This window comes from Xiphophorus hellerii, chromosome 22, assembly GCF_003331165.1.
Source record: "Xiphophorus hellerii strain 12219 chromosome 22, Xiphophorus_hellerii-4.1, whole genome shotgun sequence".
In the NCBI taxonomy this organism is placed as follows: domain Eukaryota; kingdom Metazoa; phylum Chordata; class Actinopteri; order Cyprinodontiformes; family Poeciliidae; genus Xiphophorus; species Xiphophorus hellerii.
The window spans coordinates 28,285,525-28,300,020 of NC_045693.1; the positions used below are offsets into that span (position 1 = coordinate 28,285,525).

Below are 14,496 nucleotides of genomic sequence, written 5' to 3' on the forward strand. Positions count from 1 at the left end.
TGCATTTTCTCAAGAAGTGGGTTTTTAGAAAATGTTCAATCTCTCATCTTTATGTGAAGCCCTGTTTTCACCTTTTTGCCCAATTATGACCCCTAGTGTGAGGATTTAAAAGCAATCATGACTGCTTATGATCAAACGCTGCTCTGGGAATATGGAGCCAAAAATTGCTTCCAGCGAACTGGATTTCAGTGGAAAAACGCTTTACTCTGGAGTGATTAAAAAGACCTTCTAGTACTTTGTTTACAATCTGTCCATCTGTCTTATCTGTTTGCAGGTTGAAGTTCACAGTCACAGCTGGGTGAGCAGAAAGTCCCAGAACATGCTGAACTAGCACGATTCGTCCAGATGCTGGATCTGGGATGGGTTCTCCCAGACCAGCTGGGAGCTGTGGCTCCTCAGGCCTTCCGGGGTTTCCTCCCACTCGGATGTTGCTGGTTGCCTGAAGGGAGGCTCCCTCTGTCAGATCCTTAATGAAACCTGCTTCAGTGTCTGACACAGATGGGGTTTTCTATTTTTTTATTAAGCTCTATATGTCAAACAGCGCTCCTTTAAATTTGATGAAAAATGATCTCATCCCCTTGCTAATTGGACTATACAGACCTCTTTGTTTTTGTTTCAGCTAATAGACCAGACACTGTCTACTGTATCACTGCAGTACTCTGTATTGTTAATGTGGAAAACATTTCAACACGTTTTGATGAGCAGTCCTAATGTCATTACGTTAAACTATGTAAAGAGCTTAAAAGGCTTTCAGCCATTGTGTGCTCCCATCCCATCGCTCACTCTCCTTATTTACTGTAACTAAGATGGATGATTTAATTGCATTGTCTAGTTTAATTACATTTTGCCTGAAACCATGTTCACAGTTTCGCAGAATCTGAAGAGTCAAGTTGCTGTGGTTGCCTGACTGAGCAACAGTCAGATTTATTCATTTCAAAATGTCAGGTGGGCTTGACTCCTTGATATGCCAAAGATATGCAAGTCCAGACACTGTTTCCACACATTGGCAGCTGTAAAAACAACAGAACATTTTGTTTAAAGTGAAACAAGATTTGGATTTTGTGGACTAACTCAACAACAAAAATGTCAAAAGAGTGATATTTGTCATCTGATTTCTTTACTCTAATGCCCATAATCGATTCCCTTCAGAGTTAGTGTTTAAAGCAGAGTTACAGAGCATATAAAATAAAAAGCATTCACCCAATTGCGTGTTTTACCCTTTTTTTGTCTTTACAAATTAATCATGGTCAACAAAATGTGGCTTTATTTCTAAAAAAATTAATTATTGCATAGCTATTCACCCACTTCAAGTCAGTATTTAGTGGCACATCTGGACGCTGCGTTTAACTTCATATTTTTGTTTAGATTCATTATCGCCATCTACTGTGCTGGACAGGGGGACATAGTATTTTTTAACCTACTTAAACTATATTTTCGTATCTAATCCTGTTTCCTTTAGAAATGTAATAAATGCTTTACTTACCTCTAAATTTAAACAACTGGACACAGAATGTGTGTAAAAATCATCGACTAATCACATCACTTCCTGGATGTCTTTAGTTCTGGAATTTTCCACATGAAAAACCCCTGAAAGATCCGCCATCGGCTCCCATTAACTTGATTGACCACGTCTGCTCAGGAGTTGTAGCTAAGCCTGTCACGATAAATTTTGCTGAACGATTAATTGTCTCAAAAATTATTGCGATAAACAATAATATTGTTTGAAGACCTTTTAACACTGATTTAATGGAAATGACGTAATAATGCATGCGATTTCCTGCCAAAGATAGATACACTTTATTTTCAACAGAACACTAAACACTGGAACTGATAAAATAACCAAAATAACCAAAAATAAAAATAAAATGGATTCTCAGTCTCCATTAACAAAAAATGTACTTGAATAAAAGCTAAGCAACATAAAGCCAAAGGAAATAAATACTGCATTCAACCAAAAGAGTGCAGATTATAAAGTCTGTATACTATGTTGCCTTTCAGTAATAATTAGATTTAAATAGAGAAGATGGGCACATCGACTACCTGATGCAATAGTTCATACTACATGATTTTTTTTTGCCCCTTACGACAATCTTAGAACATTGGGCGTTCTAAGATTGTCGCTTGCGATTTTGTAACTGATTATCCTGTAGTGTGTGGTGTGTTACGGTAGGTCGTCATGGCCGCTCCAATCTAAATCAGAGGTTTTCCCTGACTGGGAGAGTTAATGTAGCCTGTTGAATGTGACAGGTAGCCAATCAGAAATTACGGAGGGAATCCCAAACAGCTGACATGATGCAACCCGAAGTCCAGTGGACATTGGAGTTGTTATTTGGAAACAACATTAATGTTTATTCAACATTTCGTGCAAAGAATATAGAAATGACAAGGGGAGGAGTTGGAGCGAAATTGCTACCGCAGTTGATAAACCCGGTAACTTTTCAGCTGTTCTTCGTTAACGTGACATAAATAGGTTATAATGATTTTCATTCAGTCAGGACTGACACTAGCCACATGCATTGCAGGTAGATTGTAGTAAAGCATTGATTAATGCCTGGTTTTAAAATTAGTTAACTGAACTTGTAGCCATTATTTTGTGCCCATTGTTGGACACCACACGGCAGGAACAAATCCGATCGAACAGTTATACCTAGGATTTCTGTCGGCTAATGTGTGGTCTCTCAGGTTTTGAAAATGGGCCGATAATTGGCCGGAAACTCTAAGATCGTGTCGTGTGCGCTGGGCTTTACACTAAATGAGGAAGGGAGGGTCAGTAGAGAGCACCAGAGTTGAGCCTTTTTTCATTCAGTGTCAACAGAAAGAGAAAAGGCCAGAGGAAACAATAAAGCCGATAATTAAAATGAGGTTGATAGTTTTAATTTATCGTGTGATTAACTGATTTATTGTTTATAAATAAGTGGCGCTGACAACATCTTATTTAAACATGTTACTTATTATAAATCCAGACACATTCATCCAGATAATTACATAAATCAAGTAATCAGCTAAGAAATAATAAATTCTGCTAAGAAAATGTTAAACACAACGAAGTGTGTTTTATGAGACATTATAACATTAGTTATAATATCTCATAAAACATTATAACTAATGTTTTATGAGATATTAGTTATAATGTCTCATAATAACTAATGTTATGAGACATTAGTTATTTAAAGTTTGTGAACGTTTTCCTGTGCATCTCATTTATTATGGCTCTAGGTGCCAAACTGATTGGCCCCCTGGAATTTGTTGACATGACAATCAGGATTTGATAAGCAAACATGAAGAAGAATATATGTAGAATGTATGCCAGACTAGATATTCAATGAAAAACTAACACTGCACATCAACCCGAACACATCTCCATGGTGACACATCCATAACCGACGTCAATAAGCACTTGATCTCCATAACTAAATTAACATGTGGTCGGGTAAGTTCATGTAGAAACAATAAATGCAAATTGGAAAGCAGTTGTTTCATGTAATTGTGTAATTTTTTTTTAAAATCAAGGTTCTCATTTTCTAAATATTTTCTGCTATCCATTCTTAACTAGCAGGAAGTTCATTCCATTTAAATAAGCTTGAAGACACCTGTGATACTAATTACATTTGAACACACAGTTTGAAGTATGAATGCAACACAATGATTCATTTGTTCTCTGGCGAAATCAACAAAATGTCTACATTGTTTTAGCATATCCTTGTAAAATAAACTGCAAATCATTTCTTTTTAGTTGTATTTGTTTAGTCTCTCATAACAAAGGGAATGCATGATTAGACGATTGATTTTTACCAAAGGAAGAAATTAAGCTATGACTTTGCTTCAAATTCTCTTTGAACAGCAGAGTTACAGTTACTTAACTTAATGTAAAGACGTTCTGCAGACTTTGAGGATTTTCTGGGGATATTTAAGCGCTTGATCTTCCTTAGGTAAAAAAAAAAATGTATCATGATAATGTGTCAGTTGCCTTTGTAAAGTTTGACTTTTGGATGGATTTGAGGTTTGCATCAGGTGAAAACATCAAGTCTGATTCTAACAGCAGTTTATAGGAGTCCTAGTTCTCCATTGTTTCATTTCATTCATTGTACTTTAATTTCTTATTTTAATGCCACTTGAAATCAGTTCTTGTCACATGCCTTTGTTTTCCATTTTCCACCACCAAATAAGAAGAAATGCCATAAAAAATAAATTATTGGTGATTCCCATTTGCAGGAAGCACTGAGATACATAACAAAATCTAGTAACCATTACCCCTTTTCCACTGGCTCTAATGCTTTTAGTTTTTATCAGAGGGATCACTGACAGTTGTGAGAAAACAGAGGAGTTTTTGGCCATGGAATCTCTAAAAATGAGAAAACATGGGAAAACATTGGGAGAGGACTGGTTCGACAAGGTGTCGCGGGTCATCCAGAGGCACCAGCTACCTTGGAGTACGCATAGATGGATCACCGAATCTGTCCAGCAAAAACGTCGGGTTGCTCAAAAGAATCCAGGAGAGTTTGAAAGAAGACAACCCTGAGCAGGAGGTAATTTTATTAGACTTCATAATCCACCAGGAAGCTCTGTGTAAATCTGTATCTTGACCATGCAGTGAAGCCATTTGTAAAACTCATTAACTTTATTCGAACTAGGGGACTTCAGCTTCGTCAATTTATTATGTTTCTTGAAAAAAGGGCTTGCTGTACCATTCCAATGTCCACTGGTTAAGTTTGGGGAAAGTATATCAATGAGTTTGGGAGCTCAAACGGGACATTATCTAATTTTTGGAGCTAATTGAGAAAGCTAACAATTTTCTGAACTGACTGACACAGACTGGCTTTGTGATTTAGCTTTTGCTGTAGACATGCTGACACACATGAACGAGCTGAATGTGAAGCTACAAGGGGAAGACCAGTTTGTACACAAATGTCAGCGCCTTCAAAGCCAAGCTAGCCCTATTCTCAAACCAAATGTCAAGCAAGTCTTTCATTCATTTTCCCACGCTGGCTACACTGATAGATATTGTTGAGGAAAAATGATTATTTTTAGTGCTTAATACAGTTAATCTTACGGCATGTGTAAAAGGTATATTGAACACTCTTATTTTGAACAAATTTCTTTATTTTGAACAGGTTTGTGTTAAGGATTTAAAATTAAACCAGATGGGCAAGCATTCAGACAACAGGGACCAAATGCAGATCTCTCAATGGGGACTCCTGCTGTGTTGCCAGAGCACAGGAGGCCATAAAATTAGCATCTGCTGAAAGGCAGTATCACTTGAGCCTGGGGGAGAGAAGCCTGTTGGGTTCACAGCAGATCAAAAGTCTTCCAGAAACCAACATCTGGGATGGTGTAAAACTGAATACAACATAGAATGTTGAAACAACTAACATTTAATTTCTAAGACATTTTTCTAAGTATTAATACCATGTTTTTATTGAAGATTGTATTATCTAATTGTAGAACTACTAATCTAGTAAATGATGAATGTATTTGAAAATTGTACTATCTGTGACTATATCAGAATCAAATGGAAATTGTTTGAATGAAAATGTTTTGTTTAGTATTAGAAAATTGCTCAGGAATTATACCTCATTTTGTTCTGTTGATTTTATGTGTTATTTTTGGCAGGACTCAATCTTTTGAGGTGCTCACTGCAGAGGAGCAAAACTGGGGTTTGTAAAGATAACCTTTCCTTGAACCAAAATTACTGAATTTAAGTTTCTTCTGAGAATTTATGTAAGGAGAGATAACGGGAGAGACTTCGGATTTCACAGGTATCTGTGAAATCTTATCTTTTGTTTTTCTTTACCCAAATGACTGTGGAGCCCAGGGGGCCGGGACGCAGCTGTTGGCTCTTTTGTTTTACCAGAGACCAAATGGCCTTTGATCTTTGGTGTAAATTAGGGGGAGTTTCTAAGTTTCTCTGAGTGTCCAAGGTAGCCTCCAGTTGGTCAGCTGGAGGTACGCCTTAATTGAATATATTAAAAAGAAAAGACACACCTTCAGTATAAGACTTCGTGTACAGGAGTAAAAATTCAGAGAGCTGCCACTATTTTGCTTTTTGCATCGCTCTCTCCAAAGACGCGTTTTTGTTTTTTTGTTTGTCTTCGTCTTTGTTTTGTCTGTCTTGTCTGTCTTTGTCTGTATAAGGTAAAGAATGCATATCTCTGTTCCTCTGCAGCTTTGTTGTTGATTCATACGTTGCTTTGTATGGGATTAAACTCTGTGATTCTGTGACGTCAACGCGCAGTGTTGTTTCTTTGTGGCTGAACGTCGCCCGCTGAGAGGACCCTGAGAGGGAGTTTAAGGAAGAGAGAGAGCCAAACTTTTTTCCAAAGTTAATTTATAAAATATTCTTCCTTAATAATATCCCTCAACACATGGAAAATACAGGAAATCACTGAATGACCTGCATGGAGAATTTTGCTGTCGGCTGTCTGATTTTGGAAAACCTGACAAGACACTTCAGCTGCTATCATCTCCCTTCACACAAGAACCTGAAACTGCACCTCAGGAGTTGCAGTTGGAACTGCCTGCTCTCCAGTGTGACTCTGTCTTAAAGAAGAACTTCAACTCTCCTAAACTGGATGGGTTTTATACTTCATTAAGTGCCGCCAAATTTCCAAATATCCAGAAGATGGCAGAGAGGACGCTGGTGTTGTTTGGCTCTACTTATGTGTGTGAACAGACTTTAAGTGTGATGAACACTCACAAATCACCCCACAGAGCTCAGCCACGTGATGAACACCTCTGATCTGTTCTGAGAATTGCCACAACAAAACTAACACCTGACTTCGATGCACTGGAAAAAAAAAGGTGATCAAGAACACTGTTCCTACTAAAAGTGAATGTAAGTATTAACACTTTAATGCCTTTTTATCTTTATGTTTGATATGTATACATCTGGTGCTAGCCCGGCCCATCAGTCAAACTTTAAAAGTCAATGTGGCCCCTGAGCCAGACAGTTTGCAAATGACTAAGCACTTCTGATAACCATTTAGCGTCTACACAAATACGTCTGCAATTCAGTTTAGACGTTACATTACAGCTAAGTAATTGTTGCATTAGTAAAGATTAGATAAATATATATTTTTTACCCTTCCTAGAAGATTTTATGGTTTAGTATAGCTGTACAAGCTACAGGTTGGACCTCTATCTGGCTGATTAATTGTTTTTGACGGACTGTTATCTTCAGGACTGTCTTGTCTAACAAGGACATAGTAAATGTTCATCTTCACAATGCACTGAACCCTTGGAGGAGCTGTTATCCATGGTGGGAGCTGAAGTGCGTGTGCGTTAGCACGCTATAACCCAGGTGTGTTCCTGACCTGCTGCCACCCCAACTCAACTCTGTGCCATTGTTGCCGCTTGCCTGAACTTTAAATCTACCGAGGCGCCGAGTTTATTTTCTCTGCTTTGAAGGCCATATTTATCGTTTTCAATTATCTGGGATCCATAAAAACTGACCCCTGTTCCATGCCGCGCCGTCTGAGCCACTGGAGAGGGACAGGAACCAAATGAAAGTCCACACTGTGCTCTGTATGTTAAAGATTATCTGATTGTGGGGCGGGGGCGGCTGCTTTTATCTGGTGAACGTGCGAATAAACACGTTGTTCACCCTCGAATGAACCAAGCCTTAAATGTTGCAAGACCAAAAAAAATACAAAACAATAAAATCCAAATAAATCCCTCGGCTCACTCCCGGCTCTTGTAATTTTAGCCCCCTTTCTTCAAGAAGTGATAGCGTTAATGCACTTCTGATGTTAGTTGTAAATTAATAAGCGCCTGGATATTAAACTCTAATTATCCTGTCATAAGATGTGTGCTGGCCTGAGGGCAGAGCCGACAACAGCTCCCTCTGAGCACCGAGTTCAGCAGCCTAACCTCCCTCTGTCTGCCATTTAAAACTGCTGCAGTGGAAACAAAATGATGCCATCTGCTAAGGGACGGACTACCACCCACTCTCAGCATTAAACATAATCTCTGTTTTATGTCCATGGTCTACATTTGTGATTATGAAGTTGAGTGTAATGGGTGTTACCTGATTTGACATGTTTTTTCTGGCTTGCTTGGAGACTTATAGCAGCAATTGCATATGGCTGAAATGATGGGATTGCTTTGCAGAGGTGGGTATAAAGTGCACATTTAGAGAAGAGCATCATTAATTTAAATACATGGAAGAGACTGTCACAAACACATGATGGGATGTCAGAGGAGTTGTGTCTCCTATATAGGTTGTTTAATTAAATAGTATTTAAAGTATTGATGACTGTGTCAAATCCTCCATTTTCTTCTCAGTGTTGTGACTGGAACTTGAAGTTGCATGGCTTGGGTGTTTTTAGTGTTTTTGGTAAAACATAATGCTTGTATTTCCTCCCTTTGCAGGAACTGTTATCCCACACACTTTGCAGATTACATTGTTCTCCTCCTGTTCTGATTATTTAAAAAACAAATGGGTCTGAATGACCCAACTGTCTCTGAAGACCGCAGTGGGTTACTCTGTGCAGTCCAGCAGGCGTCGCACTACACACAAGTGCTCTTCTAAAAGATTTTTTGTGTGGTTTAGTAAAGTGACGTCTGATGGGACAACCCTGGCTTCCCCGCTGTCCGACTGTCACATCTGCAGGTCAAACCCAAATCAGGTCCAGAAAACCAACGTTTTTGCACCAACCTCTCTTCCTGCTTCCTCTGTTTTGATGCTGGCTATTATATCATCAACAAGCATTACCACTGTTAGCTGTTAGACTGCAGATCTCTATCACAGGCCAAATTTCTATCGTTTCTACTGGTCACCATACATGCAGTGCATTCCCATTTAGGAAATATTCCAGCTTTCCAGAATCTAATATCTAATCTGTGGAGAGAGTTAAAGAATAAGGTGATTAAAAGGAGGCCATGATGAATTGTCAAAATAGAAGTGAAAATATGCAAAAAGCTAAACAAAACTAATAATGTGTTAGCTGCTGTAATGCCAATAAATATTTTACCACTGACTATTAAAAAGTGCCTAAATCATTTTTGACAGGCTATTTTTTCAATTAGAATAAAAACAAGTTGGCAGACACCCATCCTATTTTAAATCAGAAACACTTCCTGGTTAATTAAAAATATTGTCAAATCTAAATATAGCAGGGATATGAATGATTTTGAGAACTATCTGTATCACCGCTGGGAGCATACCATGTCTTATCAACCTGCTATTCCATCAGTTAAATCTTACCTAAAGATTTCACAATCCAATAAACAGTGAATTAATTATCCATAACATCAAAATATGCATTTTACTTTAAAATACAAGATGAAAAGAGTACAAGAAAATGTTGTCTGATGGTAATGAACCAAACCAGAATACTTGAAATAGGCCACTGTTTCAGTACATGGAATCTCTAGCATGAAATTCACAGATTAGACATCTAAAGTGAATTGAAGCAATCTGTGGACACCAACTACCAGCTAATCTCTAAGAATTCCCATTGATATAAAATATTAAGTATATTGTATATACTTAATATTATATTAAGTATATACAATATACTTAATATTATATATTTCTCAACATTTATTCAACTCTTACGTTCCCCTAGTTTTTGTTCTGCTACATATTTGTGTCACTATTTTACACTTTTCTCCTGAAATGATCTTTTTTCTACCTCAGAATCAATTTAAGCTGTTAAGTAATGGAACAGAAAGCTCAGGACATTAACATCAGGGAACAACCCATCTCCATCTCCACACCTCAAAGTGCAATAAAAGATATTAATCACCTCTGCGTTATTGTTTTTTTTTTTGTCCTCACGCTGGGACTGAGAGCAATCATGCGGCTATGGTGACTTATTCAGCTCCCTCATCTCAAATGCTTTAAAAACTAATATTTTTTTAATGTAAGTACTTCAGATGAATCTGATTAGTGGCTTACATTGGGATCAGGCAGAATGTTTCTGAAAACAGTTTCTGAGTGAAATGTCAAAACACTCATAGTATTTCTATGTCCTGCAGTGAGGATACACTCAACACACTACGCCTAACTCTAAAAAGGACAGAAATCAAATAAAAGACAGGCTGATAATGAAGAACAGTTAATCTGATTTACTGTCATGTCTGATACAGAACATGCTTCCTTCCTGAATGGCTAGGTATGTCCATGGTGTCTAAACAAATGAATATGGCGCCTTCAGGCTTCTGGAATTTTTACCCAAGGATATGTAACACTCAAGATGTGTTTACAGTTTATAGAACAGACAATCAGACCAGTGCTAGGTTCGGCTACGGGAGTAGAGAAATGTGCAGGTGTATTAATGACCACAGACCAGAAAATAAGTTTAAACTGCGGGCTTATTAACACAAATCTGACTTAGTGTATTAAGTCAAAGCCTTCATAGAAGAGGTCTTTGTCAATCAATGGAATATAGCAAAATAATCTAAATGGTCGGAGTCTTAAACTCTAGTTACTACTTTTGGTGTTACAAAGTTATGGACATTTTTAGTTTGAGTTGTTTTAAATAGCTAAAATCTACAAAAAGGCCTAGCTGACAGCATTCCCTACTCAGTTCTTATTCACTGTTCTACAAGCTAACTGTGACATGACATCTGTTACATGGAGAGATGCTAATGTTGATACCAAGAAGATTTAACCCTCCTGCGGTCTTAGGGGGAGGATCATGGCAGATGTCATGGTCAGACAGAGGGCAAGTGGGTTTGGAGGGGTTTGTCCTGTCAGACTGTCAGATCCTGAAACCACACAAAAAAAAAACATGTAAAAGCGCACATGGAGTCAGTGTGACTGCACAAAAAGTAAAAAACGTGTGGGGTCCAATTAACCATCTCTTAAGACTGAGGGAGGAATAAAGTAATGAACTGAGGTTTTAGGTTCCTTTCTTCAACAAGACCAGTGAACTGTTCAGCACGTGTCCAATCCATATTCTACTGCAAGAGAAGCAGTACATTTTAAGGTTACTCATGCTGGCATGAGCTGAGCTCTAGCTAAACTTGACAACATAAAGGCAAGACAAACTTTTGTGATGGCTGTGATCTTCGATCAGTGTATTTGTTGTAGGTCTGAGACTGGTGACTATGAGGCTCAAGCAGTGGATAACACACTGTTACAAGCAAGTAGTACATTAGCAAGGGCCATTACCCCCTTTCGCTTTCCCTCTTGTGTGTCAGCACACAGCCATGCACATACTCAGACACAGCACAAGATGTAATGGACTGTTCCACTGAGCTTTGATCGGAATAAATGGGAGCAAAAATGGAAGAACTTAGAAAGAAACCTCAACAGTGCAAGGAACATATTCATAGGTTGATTTTGCCACTTGATTTATTTTAGTTGGAGAGTGGCATTGGCATCAAAAAGGGGAATAAAACAATATAGTTGTAACAGTGTAAACACATTGCAATATACATGAAAGCAAAAAAAAAAAGGTGACAAATTAAAATGTAGGGTAAGTCAATGAGTAAGAACTAAAAAAAAAAAAAAAATCCTGAAAACTTAATTATTCATTTTAAGCTGAAGAAATCACATCTAAAATACTCTGCAGAGTCCTCATAATTCACTGCCAGAGTCAGACTATGGAGTAATATCTTAATATAGCCTTAAGTTCCCCACTTTCCTTCAGGTCTTTAAATTTTATTATGTTTACCTCAACTTGACCTGGGTTAAAACTAATGAAAAAATTAGCTTTACATCGACTTTAAAATTAGAATTTGGTGTGTGGAGATTGCATGGCCCACATTGGTGATATAAGTTTAAGCTATGACTCTGACCTGAAGGTAAGGCTTTTCAATCTATGATTTAAATGAGGATTTATGAAGTCCTCAGTTGTATAAATAAAACTAGATTACAATTAGATAAAGTCAAAATGAAAGAAACTAATTTTTAGTTTTCAAAAATATAGCACCCCCCCCCGAAACTGAACCTATGTGTCAACTGAAGAAAAAATGGTGCTGCACCATAAGCGTTATTGGACTTCTAATACACAAGCAGGTTTCCATTGTTTTAATTTTTTTAGGTAAATATTTTGCATAGAATTTTCATGGGACAATTCTGATTTATGACTGTGAGAATTTGGAGAAAATAAAGATTCAGGAATCTAGTTTTAGGAGCTTTGTTACGTGGCTGAGAAAAAAGTACATAGGTATGCCGTCTACTTCTCTATGCATTTCTCAAACTATATATTCTTAAAAAAGGCATCTCAGACATCAAAACAATCAGTGGGTCTAAACTTCAACAATTATAATTGTCAAATCTTCTGGGTCTAGGCTTCTGTTGTACAGGCAAAATATCAGGACTCAGCTACAAGAGAAGATTTACTGAAGACTTGCAAAGACTTGTGGTGCAGCACAAACTTCCATCATGGTCATGGGAGAGTCATTAAAGATTAAAACGTCTGTCGTAAAAAAGGTAATGAAGCGGTGCAGATTTACCTTTTGTGATCAGGGATTGGAGCTGTTAAACAAAGGCTGAAAGGAAAGTTAAAAATGTTTATTTCATCGCTTCCTTGTCGAGCTTTATTGTCCATTAGGAGAGGAATGAATAATGAGAAGTGTAAGTACCGGACAAGTAAAGTCTTTGTTTCTCTTTTCATCCATAGACATAATACACATCACTCATTGCTTTTGCATACAGACACTTGAGAGAGAGAGAGAAAGAGAGAGAGAGAGAGAGAGAGTTGTTTATAGGTAAGAAAGAGGTTCGATCTGAACTAGGAATATATTTTAATTAATCTTAAATGAGACATAGTGAGGGAAAAGTTTGAAGATAAAATACCAAATTTGCCCTTGTAGAAGGTTTTGACCTCACTTTTTGTTTTTGACAATATTTTGAGTAAGAGAGAAGAACATGTTTTCTTTTTTTCCAGATGGCCTTTCTTCCAGATGCCCCAAACAATTTATATCAATGAACATAACGTCTAATTTGTGGCTCTACTCTTCTTTGAACAGCGAAGCCTTTCGTGACATAAATTTTGCAATCAGTGCCAACACAGTATGGTCTGTAAGGTTCTCTGTGGATGTCTGCATGAAGGCCAGAAGTCGGATTATGGGAAGAAGTAGAAAAACAATAACAAAGCTAGTTTGCAGAAATACACTGAGGGAAAATCTGCTGTTTTACCAGTGGAGATAATTTCTCTCTCAGGGACCGCAAGGATACAAAGATGGCATTGATCTCCTGGTGGGAAAACATTTTATTCTTTCTTTTTGGTTCTTTTCTTCTTCTCCAGAGTATTAAACATTATTACAATCCTAAATGATGTCACTTTTTGGATGGAAGTTGACTCTTGGATGCCCACACATAGGTATTTTGAGACTATTTTCACTCCATAAGTGAGTTACTCAGATCACGCCAAATCTAGTAAATGAACTGAGTTTACCACATCTATATGACAGAGCTATCAGGTACCCAACACTTCCACCTCAGCTAAGCAAGTTGTGCTAACAAGTCATTTATTGACAGTGCAAACACACAAGGGCTAATAAATAAAATGATTTTAATACTTTAGATTAACTTAGCAAAGTGATATTTTCTTTGATCACTCTCTACAAATCTATAAAATGAACTGAGTTATTGTGAACAGTGGCACCAATCTCTAAAAGGAGAAAAGGACTATTACTCTCTCTTGTCCTGAGTTTTCCTGCCATGGATAACAAGGGGTGACCTTTTTAGTTACAAGCCCATTGGACCCCTAAATGAAAACGAAAGCTGCCCTCAGCCACTTGGTCGCAAAATCAATTTTGATGTCACATATTTCACCAGTTCTACCTTGCCTACCACTTCAGCAGAGTGGACACACTAATTGGGCTTTATGATGAAATATACAGAAAGGAGTTTTTCCACTGTCCTCAGAGCGTTCAGCTCTTTTGAATTCAGTCACATTCAATTTTGGTGCTCAGTGTTTGGGCGTATCATCAGCTTCACAGCTTTCCACCTCAGTTCCCTCCAATATTTTCTCATCAATATCTCACTCTGCTCGCCTCTCTCTACTGTCGTGTCAGATGCTGCCCAGTGGGCGTATTTCAGCTCAACCTTGATGTGTGATCATGGGCCGTCTTTGTCTTCGCTGCATCAAAGTTAAAGAAGCTAGCAGACCCATTGTTTCATTCTGCCCTAATTGGGTATAGCTACCTAAAAATAAAATGTTTGTGAACATATGAACGGTCAAAATTGTTGTGGTAAAGCATACTAATACAAATGAGCTGTGCATAAGCAAGGCCCATTAACCTCATTAGATTTTTTTGTCCACACTCGCTAAATAAAACTACACATGTTCGCACAAACATGAATACGCTCACTGTAATGCTGTTTGCAACCCTGATAGTGATGAATGAGAGTATTAACAGCGTCTAATTAGCAGCTAGCCACATTAATATGCTGTGTTCATGGGAGTGAAACAAACAGGCTGTGTTCATGAAGGCCAAACACTGTTTTATGGTCTTATTTAGATAGTTTATGTTTTACAGTCCAGTAATAGGCTCAACATATGTCAGTAGATTATAATGACCTTATTCCAAAGGGATTTC

General features: G+C 37.7%; 1 long non-coding RNA gene across 1 annotated transcript; it reads left to right on the forward strand.

Moving 5' to 3' along the window:
• The first annotated feature begins 1,880 nt into the window (after window positions 1-1,880).
• LOC116712713 (uncharacterized) lies at window positions 1,881-11,461 on the forward strand. The gene is made up of 3 exons (XR_004337637.1): window positions 1,881-1,895; window positions 10,293-10,299; window positions 11,315-11,461. It is a non-coding gene; the product is annotated as an uncharacterized LOC116712713 (long non-coding RNA).
• Window positions 11,462-14,496: the final 3,035 nt, after the last annotated feature.